Source organism: Coffea arabica, chromosome 4c (genome assembly GCF_036785885.1).
Source record: "Coffea arabica cultivar ET-39 chromosome 4c, Coffea Arabica ET-39 HiFi, whole genome shotgun sequence".
NCBI classification, from domain to species: Eukaryota; Viridiplantae; Streptophyta; class Magnoliopsida; order Gentianales; family Rubiaceae; genus Coffea; species Coffea arabica.
The window spans coordinates 9,024,975-9,046,685 of NC_092316.1; the positions used below are offsets into that span (position 1 = coordinate 9,024,975).

At 35.3% G+C, this 21,711-nt stretch overlaps 2 long non-coding RNA genes across 2 annotated transcripts; one reads left to right on the forward strand and one right to left on the reverse strand.

The window, feature by feature from the left end:
* The first annotated feature begins 5,235 nt into the window (after positions 1 to 5,235).
* LOC140004905 (uncharacterized) lies at positions 5,236 to 7,057 on the forward strand. The gene is made up of 3 exons (XR_011812719.1): positions 5,236 to 5,375; positions 6,271 to 6,424; positions 6,604 to 7,057. It is a non-coding gene; the product is annotated as an uncharacterized lncRNA (long non-coding RNA).
* A 1,643-nt stretch (positions 7,058 to 8,700) lies between these two features.
* LOC140005239 (uncharacterized) lies at positions 8,701 to 14,514 on the reverse strand. Its single transcript, XR_011813005.1, has 3 exons — positions 13,363 to 14,514; positions 12,523 to 12,697; positions 8,701 to 8,896 (listed from the first exon to the last, which is right to left on the reverse strand). It is a non-coding gene; the product is annotated as an uncharacterized lncRNA (long non-coding RNA).
* Positions 14,515 to 21,711: the final 7,197 nt, after the last annotated feature.

The following is a 21,711-nucleotide window of genomic DNA, read 5'->3' on the forward strand; positions in this document are numbered from 1 at the left end:
TGAGGTTTCTTCTAATCACATTTAGCACCCCTCATATTTTTGAAATCACACTTAGCATCCCTGGAATGACAACTTTGGTTTCTTGTCAGCCCCTCTATTTGAAAATGGTAGTAAAAAATGAATTGTAGGAGAGAGACTTTATTTTGGTTCCACTTTTACCCAAAGCCCAAAATGATTAGTGAATTTTAGAAGATAAAAATAGAAATAAATAGGCATATGATATTAATTTAGAAGCTGAGGGTGTAAAAGTGTAATAAAAAGAATGTTATAACTAATTATCAGAGATTTTGGCGATATAGAGATGCATAACTAATTATGGACCTGGGGCCGGAACGGTTGCACTCCGGAAGCTTGTGTGCATTTTGCACACGGTGTAACATCATTTGTACACGTTGTAACACTAGAATAACAGCGAGTAATTATACTACCTTTAACAGCAGTAACCGTCCCTGCCCCTTCTCCACTAATTACATAGTCCATGATACTACATTGGATCAGTCTAGTAACATGATACGTAAGCCTTATATTGCAATCCAATTCTGAACAAAAACACCATCTACAACTAGTTGTTTAGATGGTGAGGATTGCAATGCACAAAACTATACAAAAGTAGTTCTAAGATTAGTCAAACAGCACCATAAGTGGCAGGAAATATAAATCAGATGCACATTGCACCACTTATCAACAAATTGTCCACAAAAGCTAACATTGCTTCAGTATTGCTGGGAGCTAAGAAGACTAGTACCTAAACTACTTCAGATACCACAAGCAAGGATTGCGGGGAACCTTTAGCACTCTCAAAACATCATAGAGAAACTGCTGGTTATAGTGTTAGAGGCCACTATTGCAGCAGTATTAATGCTAACAGAAGTTTCGGCTTGAGATCCACCATTTAGAGTAGCTTGAGCATTTGGTACAAAGGGAATTATACCTTGATTGTTTACAGCAGCATTGGTTTTCATTGAAGACCTTCTTCTCTGCATCAGAAAAGAACAAATTTAAACTTTTTTGCTGCAAAACTTTAAATTACTCCAGTAGTGCACTAGTTCTGAATTTTGCAGCAGCAATGTATGACATTATAATGCTTACCCTCTTAGTAGAAGTGCTTGTGCTAGCCTGCAAATTAACTTGCACATTGACAGCTACATCTTGTTGGCGAAAACTTGGATTACTCCCCTGACTTGAAACAACCACTGGCACATTTCCTTGTACCTGATCCTAGATCACAGAAGACATGATAAACAAGTTAATAATATGTGCAACGTATATACTTTGGTACATAATCAGATGATCAGATTGAACTTAATTACCCAAAGCACAGCCCCTGCCAATCCCGTGTTAGCTATGCCTCTACCAGGCTTTCCTCTCCTTAGAGCACCCTGCAATGTAACAACTTCAAAATTGAGCATATAATTATCTAGCTCCCACAAGTTAGCTAATATTTTGTGATTATCAGGACAAATTTGGTCCCTTTTACATGTATACATAGTCAAGTAACTAACACCTAACGTGATGTATATTTTTGTAAACTGATTGTACCTCATAAATCACCCTGTGTAAAGTACTCACAGATAAGCAAGAACTACTCATACAAGTAAAATTACATATCTACTATAGGGAGATGCACAAATTGATCAAAGGGCTAAATAACCATTCGAAATTTATGCGTATACATGCACTACCTTTTATAGATATACACAGTCAAGTAACTAACATCTAACATAATGTACATTTTTGTAAACTGATCGTACATCATACATCACCCCTTGTAAAGTACTCATAAATAAGCAAGGACTACTCATACAAGCAAAATTACACATCTACTATAGGGAGATGCATAAATTGATCAAAGGGCTAAATAACCATTCCAAATTATGCGTACCATTACACTACCTTTTATAGATATACATAATCAAGTAACTAAGATCTAACATAGTGTACATATTTGTAAACTGATTGTACCTCATAAATCACCCCGTGTAAGGTGTTTATAGGCAAATTGTGCGCCAAAACAATGGCATTTTTGTTATTTTCTGGTTTCCAATAATTTTTCTTATTCATTATTTTTTTCCAGCATTTCCCCGTTTAAAACTTTGCCTGGTGTTGGTGGTTTTTGGGTAATTTCTCACCTTTTGATTAGGACAACCTGTCACATCCTATTGTCAGGGGTGCTAAGTGTGATTTCAAAAACATGGGGGGTACTAGATGTGATTAGAAGAAACCTCAAGGGAGGTTTCTGATATTAACCCAATGAATTTACTATACAGTTGTTCGCTGGTTATATAGAATCGATATAAGCGTACAAATTGGGATCTAATATGTTATACCCTGCATGCAATTGTTAATACATTATATCTGATTGGACTAAACCCCAAAGGTAAGAATATTGCAAACTCATTGCACTATTTGGCTTGTTTTACGACAGAAGGGGGATGAATTTACTTGCATGATTTTGTTTGTACAACTCGTTTTAAGACAATGTGACATGAATAATGAAATTGAAATTCTGGCGAAAACTCCTAAACAAGGAAATCATATAGGTAGCATAAATTAGATACATTGAGAGCCAACTTAAAGAACGTATGCACAGGGAACTTATGCATGCCAAATGTTTGTAAATTTGACTCAATAGACGAATTAAATGACTTAAAATATTTATAGGTATATAAAATAACAGGGAGAGTGTGAAGGTAATTGTTACTTGCTTTTTTTTTTATTCTTGTTACAGAATAGCAGTGACACCGTATAGTTTAAACTGTATTACCGACCGTGTATGGACGCTTACATCACAGTAGACAAAGATAAAAGTTAAGTAAAGCGAGTTACACTAATGAAATAGGGAGTACAACACTGCAATGCCTGACTCACAATGCGTACATTTATGACTATAAACCGTAACTGTCATCTAACAACATGTATATTATCGGAAACCTATTGTGCACAATTGTGACACTATATGACCATCACTCACATATATGATTTTGTCATAGATTTCAGCATCCGAAAAGTCTAACTAAACAAGGATTAGGATGGCTTGACAACATCAAGAAGGTACACTTGTTGCAAGGTATCCCATAACATGATTACAATGATATTTGCCTACTCGTAATTGCTTTTAAAGTATGGTGTAACTTGTTGCACGGTATAAATTTTACTACTTGTAATTGCTTTTAAAGTATGGCGAAAATTTTGATAACTTGTAAGATTTTGCCTAGACGACGTATGTGATGTACACCATGTTTATTGGAACGTATAGCATGTTAGTCATTAATAACATTTATATCAGATGTTTTTATTAGATGGTTATTTGTTCCAATTGTCTATGAAATTGACAATTAGTGCTTATGAGAGTGCATTAAATTAGATAGATAGTTTACTTCAATGAATGGCCAGTACATGCATACTTAGTGAATGTACAATCTGATTGAAATAATGTACACCATTTAACCGACCAAATACAATGTGTACAAATTTTTGAATATGCGGTTAGTTGTCCATATGCATATTGCAATTAGCCGTTGCAGCAACAACTTGTACTGATTTTTAGTAAATTTTTTTACTTGTATGAGTAGTACTGATTTGTCTGTAAACACTTTATACAGTGTGATGTATAAATACAATTAGTTTACGAAAATGTACATCATCTTAGGTATTAGTTATTTAAATGTGTATATCTATAAAAGATAGTACAATGGTATGCATACCTTTGGAAATGTTATTGGTGTTTCGACCAACTTAGGCATCTCCTTACAAGCTGCAGTAGATGTGTATATTACTTGTATGAGTAATACTAATTTGCCTATAAGTACCTTATACTGGGTAATCTAAAAGGTACAATCAGTTTATAAAAATATACATCATGTTAGGTATTAGTTACTTGACTGTGTATATCTGTGAAAGGTAATGCAATGGTATCTATAACTTTGAAATGGTTATTAGCCTAGATAAGGTGTGTGATGTACACCATATTTATCAGAATGTACAATATGTTATTCATCAATACGATGCATAGAAATTGTTAAATATACAGTTATTTGTTCACATGCATATTGCAATTAGTCATCACAGCAATATGCATAGTGCAATGGTATGCATACATTTGGAATGGTTATTGATGTTTTGACCCACTTGTGCATCTCCTTGCAGGCTGCAGTGCGCGTGTAATTTTATCTAGGTGAATAATACTAATTTGCTTATAAACACCTTACACAGGGTGATCTATAAGGTACAATCAATTTACAAAAATGTACATTATGTTAGATGTTAGTTACTTCAATGCGTATATCTATAAAAGGTAGTGCAATTGTATACATAAATTTGAAGCAGTTATTTAGCCATTTGATCAATTTGTGCATCTTCCTATAGTAGATGTGTAATTTTACTTGTATGAATAATCTTTGTTTGTCTGTGAGTATCTTACACAAGGTGATCTACGAGATACAATCAGTTTACAAAAATGTACATCATGTTAGGTGTTAGTTACTTGACTATGTATATATATAAAAGAGAGATTAGATATAATGCAGAAAAAAGTAATTACATGAGTTGGAATGTATTATACAAACTTTGGTATAGTTGATATTAAAATTTCTCTGTTGAGGGTACACGTTGTTAGTGGATATGGAGTAGTGCTATATGTTATGTACGCTTACATGGTCATAAATTTACAGAAGTTAGTCCATCGTTTAAATTTGTAATTGGTTGTTAGCCCTTACACACTGTCACATGCATACACGTAATGTAAGAATGAATTTAATATATAGTTGTTAATTGGTTACATAGAGTTCATATAGGCATACAAATTGGGGTTTGATTAGCTATACTCTGTATATAATTGTTAACACATTATATCGTATTCACCTTATTTTGCAGCATGTCATGGGCAAAGATAGCGTCTTTTGACAAATTAATGGATATCAATCAATACTGGTGAAGCAAAGACATTAGGTATGTTTAGCCTATTTTACGATATGTTTAAGGAAATAAAGATTTTTATTTCACAAATTGGTGAAAATTAGTTACATTTGGGGTGTGTTTGTTTGAATGTAAAATGTTTTCCTGAAAATGTTTTCCAAATTTTCCTGTGTTTGGTAATCATTTTATCTTGGAAAAAGATTTATGCGGGGAATATATTTTACTTCACTTGGTGGAAAATAACTTCATCTTTTGACTTACTAAAGTTATTTTCCTTCATTAAAACGAGCGGCTCTTGCACTTCACAATAGAGCTCCCTACCCACATTCTAACAAAAACAAACAAAGACTTTGCGCTAAAGATACAGAGAGTAGGCAATGAAGATTGGAGAGACTCAGAAATCACCAACAATATGATCATTTCTGATGGCAGCCATCTCCAACTCTGGCAAGGTGCCTTGGGTGAGATTCTTATTTAGGGCTTTGTCTTGAATATCTTTTTATTTTTTCCAAAAAAATCTGATAAAATCGGTTGTTCCAATCTAGGATTCTATCGATTTTTTTTTAATTTTGTTGCTATAATTCTTGAGAATTGTGGCACTAGTTTCACAGAGGAATTTGGATTTTTTTTTAAATTTCAGTTTTCTTTTTCTATAATTATATGAAGCTCTAGGAATTCTGGTAAAATTTATTGCTCCACTCCCATTTTCTGACGATTCTTATTGAGGTAAGGGCTTGAGCTTGCATGATTGTTTTTGTATCAATTGATTGATAGATTAAGAAACTTCAGTAGTTTTTTTTGTAAATTATCAATCAATTGGTGTCCTTAAAGTTTGATTTTGTCTTTCTATTGAGAAATTTGTTGTTAAATGTATATGGCTGTTATTGATTTCTCTGAGCGATATGAATACTGAATGTTGGGATTTCTTGTCTAGAGAATTTAAATTTTAGGATTTATGTTTTGGGATTGGGGTAAAGGTTAAGTTGTTAAGACGTTCGCAAGGTGAGGTTCTCTAGTATCTTAAATATTCATTCAGTTGCGCATATACTCTTCTGGGATTAGGGAGAAGAAAGAAGAGAAAGGAGAGAGCGTGTGTGTCGAAAGGTAAACAATAGAAAGTAATGAAATGCTCATCATTTTGAGTCAAATCAAAGAGTTTGTTTTCTTTTCTAACCATCTAGATACTTCTGTTTTCCTTTCTTTATGGCCACTGTGTTAGTGCTTCATTTTTGCGCATCTTGCATATGTATTACTTATTTATTTTAAATTGTGAATGAAACAATCAAGTGAAGATTAAGTTTGTGTGCTAATATTATGTTACTCTGATGCTTTTTTCCCCTTGTTTTAATTTTGTAGAGACATACATAAATAGTGGATTATCCTAAAAGAGACTGCAATGGAATTTTGCCGGACTAGTGGGATGTTATTGCAGTATGAATTGCCGCATATGGACCGCCCTGCCAGATTCTTTTGTCCAACATGCCCATATGTATGTCACATAGATAGTAAGGTAAGTCATTATAAATCCTTGTTGAGGGTTTATTTACTGGCTATTCACAATGTCCATTGTGTCATTGCTAAGTTATCAACGCATGTGGCAGGTTAAAATAAAAAGAAAGCATCAGTTAGTTAAGAAAGAACTAGATCCTATCACGTATTAAGATATTTATTTTTCCTGTTGTGTTTCAGCATCACCTTGGAGGTGATCTACAAGTGGAAAAAAGGAGGGCTGACTGAGTACCTTGCCACTTGCCTTGGCCTTGGGAATTTGTAGGTGCAGGCCAACTGGATTTGTTCAAAGCTCTGGTCACTAAATTTTTTCCTGTAAAACGTTCACATGAACATTGGTGACGTGTTGTATAGATGTTTCCTTTTGTATCCATGATTTACTACCTAGGCAACTGATATTTTTGGGACCATTTTCCATTTGGAGATGTGATTTTCCTTTTTGTTGAGCAATATTTTATATTTTGGCTTATATTTGCCTTTGTATGTATTGAATTGTTCCAGATTTTTGATCCAACTGAGGCCAACAACATTTAAAGCAGGGATTTGAATCACTCTAGGCTTGATTAGGGTGCTTGTATGTACCAATGGTTCTAACTCTGTACCATGAATAAGATTTTTGATTCTGGAGCTGAAATCTTGGTTTATATTCCAATATAGGATTCTCTGCATTTAGGTTCTTCTCCCTTTTCAAAGGAACAACATAATGACATGATACTATACCAATAAAGAATAGTGTTCAGCTAGGTTTTTGTTTGGTTTTTAACTCTTCTTTCCCAACCAATTCATTAGTATCATTAATAATTCCATTTAAGAATTCATGGTGTAATATGAATAAATATTTTATAGAAATGATAATATGATTATAATGGATAGAAACTAAAATTAACTTCTAACGAAATGAAAGTTTTAAGAGTAGAAAAATATTTGCAACATATCAACAAACATATTAGAAAATATTTTCATTGATAAACCAAACATTGGAAAATTATGAAAAAAGGAATTTGAAAAATATTTTCACTTAATAACCAAACACTGGAAAATTATGGAGAAAGAAGTGATTTTTCAGGAAAATGACTTCAATGGAAAATATTTTCCCTTGTCCCTAGGAAAATATTTTCCATTTTGATCCAACCAAACGGACCCTTAGTTACTTATAAGTTACATACACGCTGATTGAATAAAAATTTAATTAGTCATCTATCACTAATAGTCAAACTGATATGTATTGAACAAAGTAAATAGCCTTTACAATTTGCATGAGCAGTGGCAAGATGGCACGGAAAAGGATAAAAAAGAATCCAAATGAAAAGGAAGAAATATAAAAAGTGGGAACTATTGACCTTGCAGAACCAATCCCACCATTTATAATTAGAAAGAAAAAGAAGAAATCAACTTGAGAAGAAGAAATGGAGCAAGTGAAACTCAGTTAACAGCATTGTATAACTCTTTTAATTTATTTTTATAGATTTTTGTTAGCACAATATTTGTAATTTTCAATTTCGATTTATACAAAATGTTATGTAGTGATAGGTAAGAATCCTTGTAGATATCATTGTAATCATCGTAGATTTTTGTTCAATTTGTAGATTTGTTTGAAGCATTGTATATATCCATTAGAATTGTTGTCCATAATGTTATAACTAGAGTATTCATTTGGTTTATTTTTATATGCATCACAGTTAATAAACTTAAGGATATTTGTTCAAAGATCAATTAAATGATAGAAGTATGCCAAAATTGATATTCCAACCACGTTTTTAAGGTTTTTAGTTTGGGGTTTGATAAAAACAGAAACGAGTGACACTATGATTGAGTGTAACAAATTTACTGATGGGCAATTACTACTTTTTGAGATTATAATATATTGACAACTAAAATTTTACCTAAAGCTACTATTTCCATAATAGTGGTATATGACTAGTTAAATTTGTGTTTAATCAACATGTATGTAACTTATAAATAACTAAATGTAACTAGTTTTCACCAATTTGTAAAACAAAAATTTTTATTTCCTAAAACATATCATAAAATGGACTAAACCGTTTGTAAGATGATAGCAACAAAAAGTCAATAAATACTAACATGGGGTACAACATCGGGATGTTACTAATTAGCAATAGAAATTTTTTTTTACCAATTCATAGAATCGAAGTTACTACTTTGGATATATTGTAAAACAAATCGAGCTAACAATAAAAAAAATTAACAACAAATACTACTTAAATACTAACTAGATGTACAATACTGATAAATAGAATCTAAAATTAGCAATTTAACTTTTTTTCCTCTAGTACATTGTAAAATAGATTGAACATGTGATAATGCATTAAGAACTAAATGTAAGTACATTCTAGTGAGTGTTATGAGTCTAGCATAATGAAACTATCTAATTATCCAATATAATTTCTTTGCTCCACCAGCATTGATTGAAATCCATTGATTTGTCAAAGAAGCTATCTTTGCCCTTCACATGCTACAAAATAAGGAGAAAAAGATATAATGTGTTAACAATTACATACACGGTATAGCTAATCAAACCCCAATTTGTATGCTTATATGAACTCTATGTAACCAGCAAACAATTATATGGTAAATTCATTCTTACATTATGTATATGTACGTGACAATGTGTAAGAGTTAACAACCAATTACAAATTTAAATAATAGACTAACTTTTTATAAATTTATGACCATGTAAGCATACATAACATATAGCACTACTCCGTACCTACTAACAACGTGTACACTTCACAAAAAAATACTAATAGCATTATACCAAAGTTTCTAAAATACATTCCAACTCAGGTGGCTACTTTTTATTGCACTATATCTAATCTCACTGTTGCAGATATACATAGTCAAGTAACAAACACCTAACATGATGTACATTTTTATAAACTGATTGTACCTCATAGATCACCCCGTATAAGATACTCACAGACAAGCTAGTATTACTCATACAAGTAAAATTATGCATCAATTGTAGAGAGATGCACAAGTTGATCAAATGGCTAATAACCATTCCAAAGTTATGCATACCATTGCACTACCTTTCATAGATATACACAGTCAAGTAACTAACATCTAATATGATGTATATTTTTGTAAACTGATTGTACTGATAGATCATCCCATGTAATTTGCTTATAGACAAATTAGTATTAGTCATACAAATATAATTACACACCCACTGTAGCCTGCAAAGAGATGCACAGGTGGATTAAAGCACCAATAATCATTCCAAATGTATGCATACCATTGCACTATGCATGTGGTTGCGATATACATGTGGACAAATAACTGCAAATTAGCAATATCAATAAACAAAATCTAAAATTAGCAATTTAACCTTTCTTTCCCCTAGTACAATATAAAATAGATTGAACATGTGATAATGCACTAAGAACTAAGTGTAAATATATTCTAATGAGTGTTATGAGTTTGGCAAAATAAAAAAAAAACTATCTAATTATCCAATCTAACTTCTTTGCTCTACCACCTTTGATTGATATCCATTAATTTGTGAAAAGAAGCTGTATTTATCCTTGGTATGCTGTAAAATAAATTGAACAAGATATAATGTATTAACAATTGCATGCAGGGTATAACATATTAGATCCCAATTTGTACGCTTATATCGATTCTATATAACCAGCGAACAACTATATAGTAAATTCATTGGGTTAATATCAGAAACCTCCCCTGAGGTTTCTTCTAATCACATCTAGTACCCCCCATATTTTTGAAATCACACTTAGCACCCCTGACAATAGGATGTGACAGGTTGTCCTAATCAAAAGGTGAGAAATTACCCAAAAACCACCAACACCAGGCAAAGTTTTAAACGGGGAAATGCTGGAAAAAAATAATGAATAAGAAAAATTATTGGAAACCAGAAAATAACAAAAATGCCATTGTTTTGGCGCACAATTTGCCTATAAACACCTTACACTGGGTGATTTATGAGGTACAATCAGTTTACAAATATGTACACTATGTTAGATCTTAGTTACTTGATTATGTATATCTATAAAAGGTAGTGTAATGGTACGCATAATTTGGAATGGTTATTTAGCCCTTTGATCAATTTATGCATCTCCCTATAGTAGATGTGTAATTTTGCTTGTATGAGTAGTCCTTGCTTATTTATGAGTACTTTACAAGGGGTGATGTATGATGTACGATCAGTTTACAAAAATGTACATTATGTTAGATGTTAGTTACTTGACTGTGTATATCTATAAAAGGTAGTGCATGTATACGCATAAATTTCGAATGGTTATTTAGCCCTTTGATCAATTTGTGCATCTCCCTATAGTAGATATGTAATTTTACTTGTATGAGTAGTTCTTGCTTATCTGTGAGTACTTTACACAGGGTGATTTATGAGGTATAATCAGTTTACAAAAATATACATCACGTTAGGTGTTAGTTACTTGACTATGTATACATGTAAAAGGGACCAAATTTGTCCTGATAATCACAAAATATTAGCTAACTTGTGGGAGCTAGATAATTATATGCTCAATTTTGAAGTTGTTACATTGCAGGGTGCTCTAAGGAGAGGAAAGCCTGGTAGAGGCATAGCTAACACGGGATTGGCAGGGGCTGTGCTTTGGGTAATTAAATTCAATCTGATCATCTGATCATGTACCAAAGTATATACGTTGCACATATTATTAACTTGTTTATCATGTCTTCTGTGATCTAGGATCAGGTACAAGGAAATGTGCCAGTGGTTGTTTCAAGTCAGGGGAGTAATCCAAGTTTTTGCCAACAAGATGTAGCTGTCAATGTGCAAGTTAATTTGCAGGCTAGCACAAGCACTTCTACTAAGAGGGTAAGCATTATAATGTCATACATTGCTGCTGCAAAATTCAGAACTAGTGCACTACTGGAGTAATTTAAAGTTTTGCAGCAAAAAAGTTTAAATTTGTTCTTTTCTGATGCAGAGAGGAAGGTCTTCAATGAAAACCAATGCTGCTGTAAACAAGCAAGGTATAATTCCATTTGTACCAAATGCTCAAGCTACTCTAAATGGTGGATCTCAAGCCGAAACTTCTGTTAGCATTAATACTGCTGCAATAGTGGCCTCTAACACTATAACCAGCAGTTTCTCTATGATGTTTTGAGAGTGCTAAAGGTTCCCCGCAATCCTTGCTTGTGGTATCTGAAGTAGTTTAGGTACTAGTCTTCTTAGCTCCCAGCAATACTGAAGCAATGTTAGCTTTTGTGGACAATTTGTTGATAAGTGGTGCAATGTGCATCTGATTTATATTTCCTGCCACTTATGGTGCTGTTTGACTAATCTTAGAACTACTTGTGTATAGTTTTGTGCATTGCAATCCTCACCATCTAAACAACTAGTTGTAGATGGTGTTTTTTGTTCAGAATTGGATTGCAATATAAGGCTTACGTATCATGTTACTAGACTGATCCAATGTAGTATCATGGACTATGTAATTAGTGGAGAAGGGGCAGGGACGGTTACTGCTGTTAAAGGTAGTATAATTACTCGCTGTTATTCTAGTGTTACAACGTGTACAAATGATGTTACACCGTGTGCAAAATGCACACAAGCTTCCGGAGTGCAACCGTTCTGGCCCCAGGTCCATAATTAGTTATGCATCTCTATATCGCCAAAATCTCTGATAATTAGTTATAACATTCTTTTTATTACACTTTTACACCCTCAGCTTCTAAATTAATATCATATGCCTATTTATTTCTATTTTTATCTTCTAAAATTCACTAATCATTTTGGGCTTTGGGTAAAAGTGGAACAAAAATAAAGTCTCTCTCCTACAATTCATTTTTTACTACCATTTTCAAATAGAGGGGCTGACAAGAAACCAAAGTTGTCATTCCAGGGGTGCTAAGTGTGATTTCAAAAATATGGGGGGTGCTAGATGTGATTAGAAGAAACCTCAAGGGAGGTTTCTGATATTAACCCAAATTCATTTTCACATTATGTTTATGTACGTGATAGTATGTAAGGGCCAATAATTAATTACAAATTTAAACAATAAGCTAACTTCTATAAATTTATGACCATGTAAGCATACACAAGTATTATGGGATACCTTACAACAAGTGTACCTTCTTGATGTTGTCAAGCCATCCTAGTCCTTGTTCAAGTAGTCTTTTTGGATGTTGAAGCTCATGACAAAACCATATGTGTAAAATTTATAAGCCTCATCTTCTGCATCAAACCCCATTCCTGTTTTAGGAATCCCATCCTCTGTCAACTTGTTGCTATCAACAACTGCATTTTCTGTCAATTACCACGTGTACATCAGTCATCACAATGTGAACCATTGCACTTACTCATTCCATCAACAAAAAGATTGCACATAAGTCATTAATTATGTACACGTTTGGCCCATTTCAACACATACACACTACGATGAAGTCAACATAATTACTAACCATCTGTATAGCAATTTTAATATCATATTATGTGCCATGTAGACAACATTACCGATGAACCAACACCCAATTGCAAATTCAAAGAAACAACTAAGTTATTTAAATTTCTCGCCATGCAGTTATAAATTTTGATAGACATGTACTTATCAACTACCCTGATAGTTTTTGCTACGCAAGCCACCCCACTCAATCTCTTTTAGCCAAGATATATGTATACTATGCAACCAGATTTTAAAAGGTGAGAACTTTAATTCATCAATTGAGTCAAATTTACAAACACTTGGCATGCATAAGTTCCCTGTGCATACGTTCTTTAAGTTGGCTCTCAATGTATCTAATTTATGCTACCCATATGATTTCCTTGTTTAGGAGTTTTCGCCAGAATTTCAATTTCATTATTCATGTCACACTGTCTTAAACGAGTTGTACAAACAAAATCATGCAAGTAAATTCATCCCTCTTCTGTCGCAAAACAAACCAAATAGTGCAATGAGTTTGCAATATTCTTACCTTTGGGGTTTAGTCCAATTCGATTGAGTCTATCTCTGCTTTAGATCTCACCAACTTCCGTCTTGTTGCAGCCTTCATGAAAAATTTTTGTCCCGCAACAGTTACTTCTGCAACACTATACACTTTCTCCAAAAACCTCTCATCTGAAACTTCCCAATTTGGGGTAGGGATATTATTTTGCTGATACTCTGGAATTGTGAATGAATGTTCACAAGATATGTTTTTGGAGGGAGACCAAAATTCTATTTCATTTGAAAATTTCAGATGAAGAGTCGTGCCTCATTAATTTGAGCGGGAATTTTTGGAACGGAACAGCTGAGGTATTTTAACGGAGCCCGTTAGCCCCTCAAATGTTTTTTTATTTTTTTTCCTACTCACTCACTAAAACAACGTCGTTTTCCTTTGCTGTTGCTCCCATTATACGTGGCCCATTGCAGTCCTCTCATTTTTTTTTGTGAGAGGACCGCTCAGGGACGGTCCTCAGAGGACCGTCCCTGCCCCGTATCCATCGCTTACACTATATGTTTAGGTTGAGGGATCTGACATAGCACTCAAAATCCTCGCGGTTGTTTAGATCATAATTATCAAACCCAATCCGGCCCAGTAATCATGGCATCAAGTTGGGCTAGGTCGAGAACCCATTCGGTTTTACTGCATGTCGAATCTATTCCTTTTTTGTAGATACCAGGAGGAGGAGAGCACCGCGCATCACGCGGTGTAATTTTCATTCTTGCCGACAAATGCCCGGTTATTCAAATTCAGATGTTAATAAATATGAATCTTTACTATACTAAAGGTGGGAGTTCTATTGCTACAGTGAAAATGGGCCGGTTATAGCGTAATTTGTGTGAGCTTGAGGGGCAGTTTGGTCTTTTGCCATTCAGTGGTGGTGGCTTTGTTGGAAATGTAAGTTTGTTGCTATCAGCTGTCTGCATGGCTTTGGAACTTCGATGCTGTCCGTGTGGCCTGGCTTTGGAACTTCCTTTTGTTGCAAAGATCTTCAGGACACGCCAACAAGAACTAAGGGCTGGCCCAGCTGCACCAGGGAAAAGAATAGAAGAGGCATCTGACTCATAAGCTACTAGCACGAAAGCCTAGCGAACAAAGAAGCGCAGCCCCTTTCTGGCTTAGCAAGGCGCATCTGTTTTCTTGCTCCCTTGTTGCGCATTAAGGACTATACGCTCAGAAAAAGCTTATTTATCGCACCTTTACTTCTCTATGGTTATGCTATATCCCCTTTCCTATAGGACGAGCCATAAGAATCTATGAGATTGATTGAACAAGCCTTTAATTTAAGGCGAAGAAAAATCATCGAACTAATGGACGGAACCTTCAAAAGCCAGGGTAAGGTTTGGGGCACCATTTCCCTATCCTGTTATTGGTATTGTGGTATAAGCGGCAATGCCTTTCGTTTTAGTTGAAAAAACTGCTTTCCCTAACCAAGGAATTAGTTCAACCAAAAAAGGGAAAGAAAGAAAAAAAATAAGAAAATATGTATATTTATCCTTGCAAGCTGGAACCATTCGATATTAAAAGTCCGAGACTTATTTTCAATTAATGATGTCTTCTCCGAATAAACCATTTTTGCTTTCTTCATTCTTATGTATGAACCAAACTCATAGTAGGATAAATTTAAATAACAATTATATGTCACGCATCCAGACCTATTAATGAAAAAAAAAGGCTATTGACTATACAAAAAAAATTAATTTATTTTTACATTATTCTAAAAATAGTTTTTAAATATGTTTAAGAGCTCATCCAATATAGCAAACAATGGAAAATGATAAAACCATTTTATAATTTTAGGCATTATTTAGTAATTAAGACTACATTGAAAATGTTAGATAACCATGCCTGATAATTCTACTTAATTGTTATCATGACTTACTGATTAATGCTAAATTGAGAATATTAGATAACCTAATGAAGATGTTGAAAGGTTGGGACGAAAAACTTTCGCTAGAAAAATCTTGTGAGCCAGATGTTTAGACTTATCTTAAAACTTTAACCGGTCACGTTATTTCCCACACAGCATTTAGTAGTAATTGTGAAGAAAAAACAAAAAAGTTTAGAATTTCAACAAAAACAGGCTGGCCATATTGTGACAGCTGAAAGGTTATTATATATCCCTAGAATGAGATATATTACTGGTTTCAATCTTTTCCTCCCAGTGTTTAGAAAACATATTCCCCTGTTCTACAAGAATGTGAAGATAGTTCCTGTTGAATGTGGCGTTTGTCCCACATCGGACAAAGCCAGAGGAAGACGGCTCATCAGGGCCTATAAATATATGGCCTTGGTGGTGAAGACATTTGCACCACTCAAGAGAGTTATATGAGCTATTAGCTTCTTGAGTCATCTAGCCCATTCAATTAAATATTTTAGGCTCTCTTGTTTTGAGTTTAGGAATTTTTCCTAAACCTTTTGTAAGTGCCTATTGGCCTAGGAACTACTTTCCTACGGCTTTTGTATTTCTTTTTCATAGTAGAAATATTGCTCCTCCCTCGCCCGTGGACGTAGGTCAATTTGACCGAACCACGTAAATCTTTTGTGTCTTTTATTTGCTTTGTTATCCGTCTTTATATGGTCGATTTTACCGCCTAATTATTATATGGCTGGTATCTACCGCCTATCTATTATATGGTCGGTTATACCGCCTACTTTGTGCTAACTTGAGTTTGTCTATTTCCTGGCCCGATCCTAACAAACTGGTATCAGAGCTGGTTGTTATATTTTGCAAGACAGGTTCATCTGGTGGGATCCGTCCATCCTGTGGGGCCCACTCATCCTGTGGGGTCCGTTTATCCGTGGGGCCCGCTCACCTTGTGGGGTCCGTTCATCCCCGTGGGCCCGCTTATCTCGTGGGGTCCACTCACCCTGTGGGGCCCGCTCACGAGACTTGCATATTTGTTTGGCCAGTTTTTTGAGACAAATTTCAAATTACAGATTTTGTGGTAACAATGACGATAACAAAGACGGTTGTCGAGAAATTCGACAGGAATGTCAACTTCGGCATGTGACAGCTCAAGATGGAGGCCATTCTTGTTCAAGACGGAGTTGATTTGGCAATTCAAGGAATTGAGAAAAAGCCAGAAGATGTGACAGATGCAAATTTTGCTGAGATGGATAAGAAGGCAAGATCCAGTGTTATCCTAAATCTCTCCGATGAGGTATTGCGTGAGGTAGCAACGGAGACTTCGGCCAAGGCAATGTGGGATAAATTGAAAGCCTTGTATATGAAGAAGACAGTCGAGAATCGGCTATATTTGAAGCAGAGTTTGTACATGCTTCGGATGTCTGAAGGTACATCTATACTCTTCCATCTTGATAAATTTGATTCCATTATTATGGATTTGGAGAATATAGATTCGAAAATTGATGATGAAGATCAGGCCCTATTACTTTTATGTTCCCTTCCTCAGTCCTTTAAACATTTTCGTGATACTATGATATATGGAAAGGAAACAATTTCGTATCGGAAAATTAAATCTGTATTAAAATCTAAAGAGCAGATAAATAGGGATATTACTGGGGAAACTAGTGGGAGTCAAGCTGATGGCTTGTTTGTTCGGGGTAGATCTGAAAGGAGAAACACAGAAAATAGAAGTAGATCTAAATCCAGACATAAAAATGTGGTGTGCAACTATTGTAAAAAGAAGGGCCATATTATTTCTGATTGCTTTAAATTGAAAAATAAAGAAAAGCTAAAGGAGAAAAGGAGTGAAACCACTGAGGCTAGTATTGCCGTTGATGAGAATGATGGAACTATTTTCTGTGCAACGGAAAATAATTTTAGGTCTAACAATGAGTGGATTTTAGATTCGGGTTGTTCATATCATATGTGTCCCAATAAGGACTGGTTTTCAACATATGAATCAACTGAAGGTGGAGTTATTTTAATGGGCAACAACGCTGTTTGTAAAGTTGTTGGCAAAGGCACAATCCGGATTAAAATGTACGATGGTATTGTGAGGACGCTCACAAATGTTAGATAGACATGTTCCAGATTTGAAGAAAAATCTCATCTCTTTGGGCACTCTTGAGTCTATCGGGTGCAGGTATTCAGGTGGAGACGGAGTTCTTAAAATCACTCGAGGAGCTCTTGTTGTTATGAAGGCACACAGATCTGGTACTTTGTATATTTTGCAGGGATCTACTGTGACAGGTGCTGCTGCTGTTTCAACATCATCTTTGTCAGATACTGACATCACCAAATTATGGCATATGCGTTTGGGGCACATGAGCGAAAAAGGCTTGGGCATACTGAGCAAAAGAGGACTTCTTTGTGGACAAAGTACCGGTCCATTGGAATTCTGTGAACATTGTATTTTTGGGAAGCAGAAAAGAGTCAGCTTCAGTTCACCAGCAATTCACAAGACAAAAGGTACTCTTGATTACATTCATTCAGATCTATGGGGTCCTTCTCGTGCTCCTTCTAAAGGTGGTACCAGGTACATGTTGACTTTCATTGATGATTATTCAAGGAAAGTTTGGGTCTATTTTCTTAAGCACAAAAATGATGTTTTCCTAACTTTCAAGCAATGGAAAGTTTTTATTGAGAAACAAACAGGAAAACATGTTAAGCGATTGAGAACAGATAATGGCATGAAATTTTGTGGAGGTGAATTTAATGAATTTTGCAAAAATGAAGGAATTGTTCGGCATCACACCGTCAGGATGACGCCTCAACAAAATGGTGTGGCCGAACGTATGAACAGAACGCTTTTGGAGAGAGCAAGATGTATGATCTCAAATGCAGGGTTGACAAACGACTTTTGGGCAGAGGCGATCAATATGGCCTGTTATATTGTCAACCGTTCTCCTTCTGTATCTTTTGATTTCAAAACTCCTGAGGAAGTTTGGTCAGGTACTCCTGCTGATTACTCCAATTTAAAAGTTTTTGGGTGTCCAGCATACATGCACGTGAATGATGGAAAATTGGAGCCTAGGGCTAAAAAGTGCATCTTTCTTGGATATGCTTCTGGGGTGAAAGGATACAGATTATGGTATCCTGATCCCAAATCCCCAAAATTTGTAATCAGTAGAGATGTTACTTTTGATGAATTGTCTATGTTATCTTCCAAGAAGGAGTCTTCTAGTCCTTGTACTACTGATAGTACACAGAAGCAGGTAGAGCTTGATATTGGCAGTTCTGGTCCTTCTCAATCCAAATCTTCTATTCAGCAAGTGCCAGTAGATGCACTTGAATCTACTATTGAAGATAGTTCAGAAGAAGAGGAGTATTCCATAGCCAGAGATAGACAAAGGAGAGATATTCGACCACCACAAAGATATGCAAATTTAGTTGCATATGCTTTATCTGTTGCAGAAGAAACTGATGCAGCTGGTGAGCCTTCTACCTATTCAGAAGCAGTTTCTTGTGATGATTCTGCAAAGTGGTTGATTGCAATGAATGAAGAAATTGAATCTCTTCATCAGAATGAAACTTGGGTTCTTGTAAAGCCACCGTCAGCTAAGAAAATTGTTGGTTGCAAGTGGGTCTTCAAGAAAAAGGAAGGTATTCCAGGGGTTGAAGATGCAAGGTATAAAGCACGATTAGTTGCAAAGGGTTATAGTCAGGTACAAGGTGTTGATTTTAATGATATATTCTCACCTGTTGTTAAACATAGCTCTATTCGTGTTTTGCTTGCTTTAGTTGCCATGTATGATTTGGAGTTAGAGCAGCTTGATGTTAAGACAGCGTTTTTGCATGGCGAACTTGAAGAACAAATTTATATGAGACAACCCCAGGGTTTTGAAATTGAAGGTAAGGAAGACCATGTTTGCTTGTTGAAGAAATCCTTATATGGATTGAAGCAGTCTCTAAGACAATGGTATAAAAGGTTTGATTCCTTTATGTTGGGTCATGGTTATTTGAGGAGCATGTATGATAGTTGTGTTTACTTCCGGAAGTTAAATGATGGTTCTTTCATTTACTTATTGTTATATGTTGATGACATGCTCATTGCTGCCAAGAATTTGTCAGAAATTCACACTTTGAAACTGCAGTTAAATAGTGAATTTGAAATGAAAGATTTAGGAGCAGCTAAGAAAATTCTTGGCATGGATATCAATCGAGATCGAGGAGTAGGGAAGTTATTTTTGACCCAGAAAAATTACCTTGAGAAAGTTTTGGAGCGTTTTGGCATGAAAGATGCTAAACCAGTATCTACTCCTCTTGCTAGCCATTTTCGGCTATCTGCTGCTCAATCACCAAAATCAGATGAAGAGGAAGATTATATGGCACGGGTTCCTTATTCCAGTGCAGTCGGCAGTATTATGTATGCAATGGTTTGTACTCGTCCAGATATTGCACAAGCAGTCAGTGTTGTTAGCAGATATATGTCTTGCCCTGGTAAAACACATTGGCAGGCTGTGAAGTGGATTTTCAGATACTTGCGAGGTACTTCAAATGCATGTTTGGAGTTTGGAAGAAATAATAATACTTTGGTTGGTTTTGTAGACTCAGACTACGTTGAAGATCTTGACAGGAGAAGATCACTTTCAGGCTATGTATTTTGCATTGGCGGTTGTGCTGTTAGTTGGAAAGCTACTCTACAACCTGTCGTAGCTTTGTCTACTACAGAAGCAGAATATATGGCTGTGACCGAGGCAATCAAAGAAGTCTTGTGGTTGAAGAGTTTATTTAGCGAGTTAAGTCTATATCAAGGTGTTACTGATATTCACTGTGATAGTCAAAGTGCCATACAATTGACTAAAGATCAGATGTATCATGAGAGGACGAAACACATTGATGTGAAATATCATTTCATTCGGGATATCATTGCTGAAGGAAAGGTCCTTATTCAGAAAATCAATACTAAGGACAATCCAACCGATATGTTTACAAAACCTCTTTCACTTTACAAGTTCAAGCAGTGCTTGGATTTGGTTGGTGTTCATTGTTCGTGATTTCGGCCCATTGGGGCTTATGTAGCGAAGGTGGAGAAGATTTGTCGATGTTGGGACCACGCCAAGGTGGAGATTTGTTGAATGTGGCGTTTGTCCCACATCGGACAAAGCCAGAGGAAGACGGCTCATCAGGGCCTATAAATATATGGCCTTGGTGGTGAAGACATTTGCACCACTCAAGAGAGTTATATGGGCTATTAGTTTCTTGAGTCATCTAGCCCATTCAGTTAAATATTTTAGGCTCTCTTGTTTTGAGTTTAGGAATTTTTCCTAAACCTTTTTGTAAGTGTCTATTGGCCTAGGAACCACTTTCCTACGGCTTTTGTATTTCTTCTTCATAGTAGAAATATTGCTCCTCCCTCGCCCGTGGACGTAGGTCAATTTGACCGAACCACGTAAATCTTTTGTGTCTTTTATTTGCTTTGTTATCCGTTTTTATATGGTCGGTTTTACCGCCTAATTATTATATGGTTGGTATCTACCGCCTATCTATTATATGGTCGGTTATACCGCCTACTTTATGCTAACTTGAGTTTGTCTATTTCCTGACCCGATCCTAACAGTTCCAATGCGAGAGGCATCAATGCATATCTGAATCAAATCAGACTGTTAAATGATCGTGTTAAACGCAAGACAATAGGTAGCTCTTCCACGTTATCCAAGTACGAAAACGCAGCTCTGATGACTATATTGAACCTTTGCTTTCAAAAGAGGATAATTGCAGAACTTGTATTCTTGTGAAACACTTCGTCCAAACTACTACTTTGTATGTCGTCATAGATCAGACCTACTGCTAATCCTTCGCAGCACCATCTTCGAAGATGAACACAATTCTTGTGTTTTAATCAGCTACCCATTGTTCTAAAATAGTTAAAAAAGAATTTCCAGTACGGTCAATCCCTAAATTAAACTTATTGATAGCCACCTGAGAGTGCGAGAGACCTCTAGATTCTTTCCCCATCCCACGTTTTCTTTTTTCTTTATATCATCCAGCAGCTCCATCTGATGTCACGATTCCAATTAGTTTAATGCAGCAATTTCCGAGATGTTATCTATAACCTTTCTTTTAATCAAGCAACAGACAAACAGTTTTCTGATATACTGATATTATGAACAATCAATGCTTCCTTTTGAGCTCTGAACCAGCAATATGATTGCCTTCTTCTAAGTGAGGAGATCAAAATTGTCGGGCATGAAAAAAAAAATTCAATCGGTATCTCACTTAAATTCAGACTTCACAGAAAAACAAGACAGCTTGGCATCTGTTAAGCAAAAACGTATAAATATTGCACAATCTGATCACCAAGACAGCATAGAAATATTTATTTTTACATTAGAAAAGGCCAGATTCTCAATTTTTGTATTAACAAATCTGATCACTGTATCTCTTGATTCAGTTAAAGAATCTAATTACTGCAACAAGAAAGAAACTTT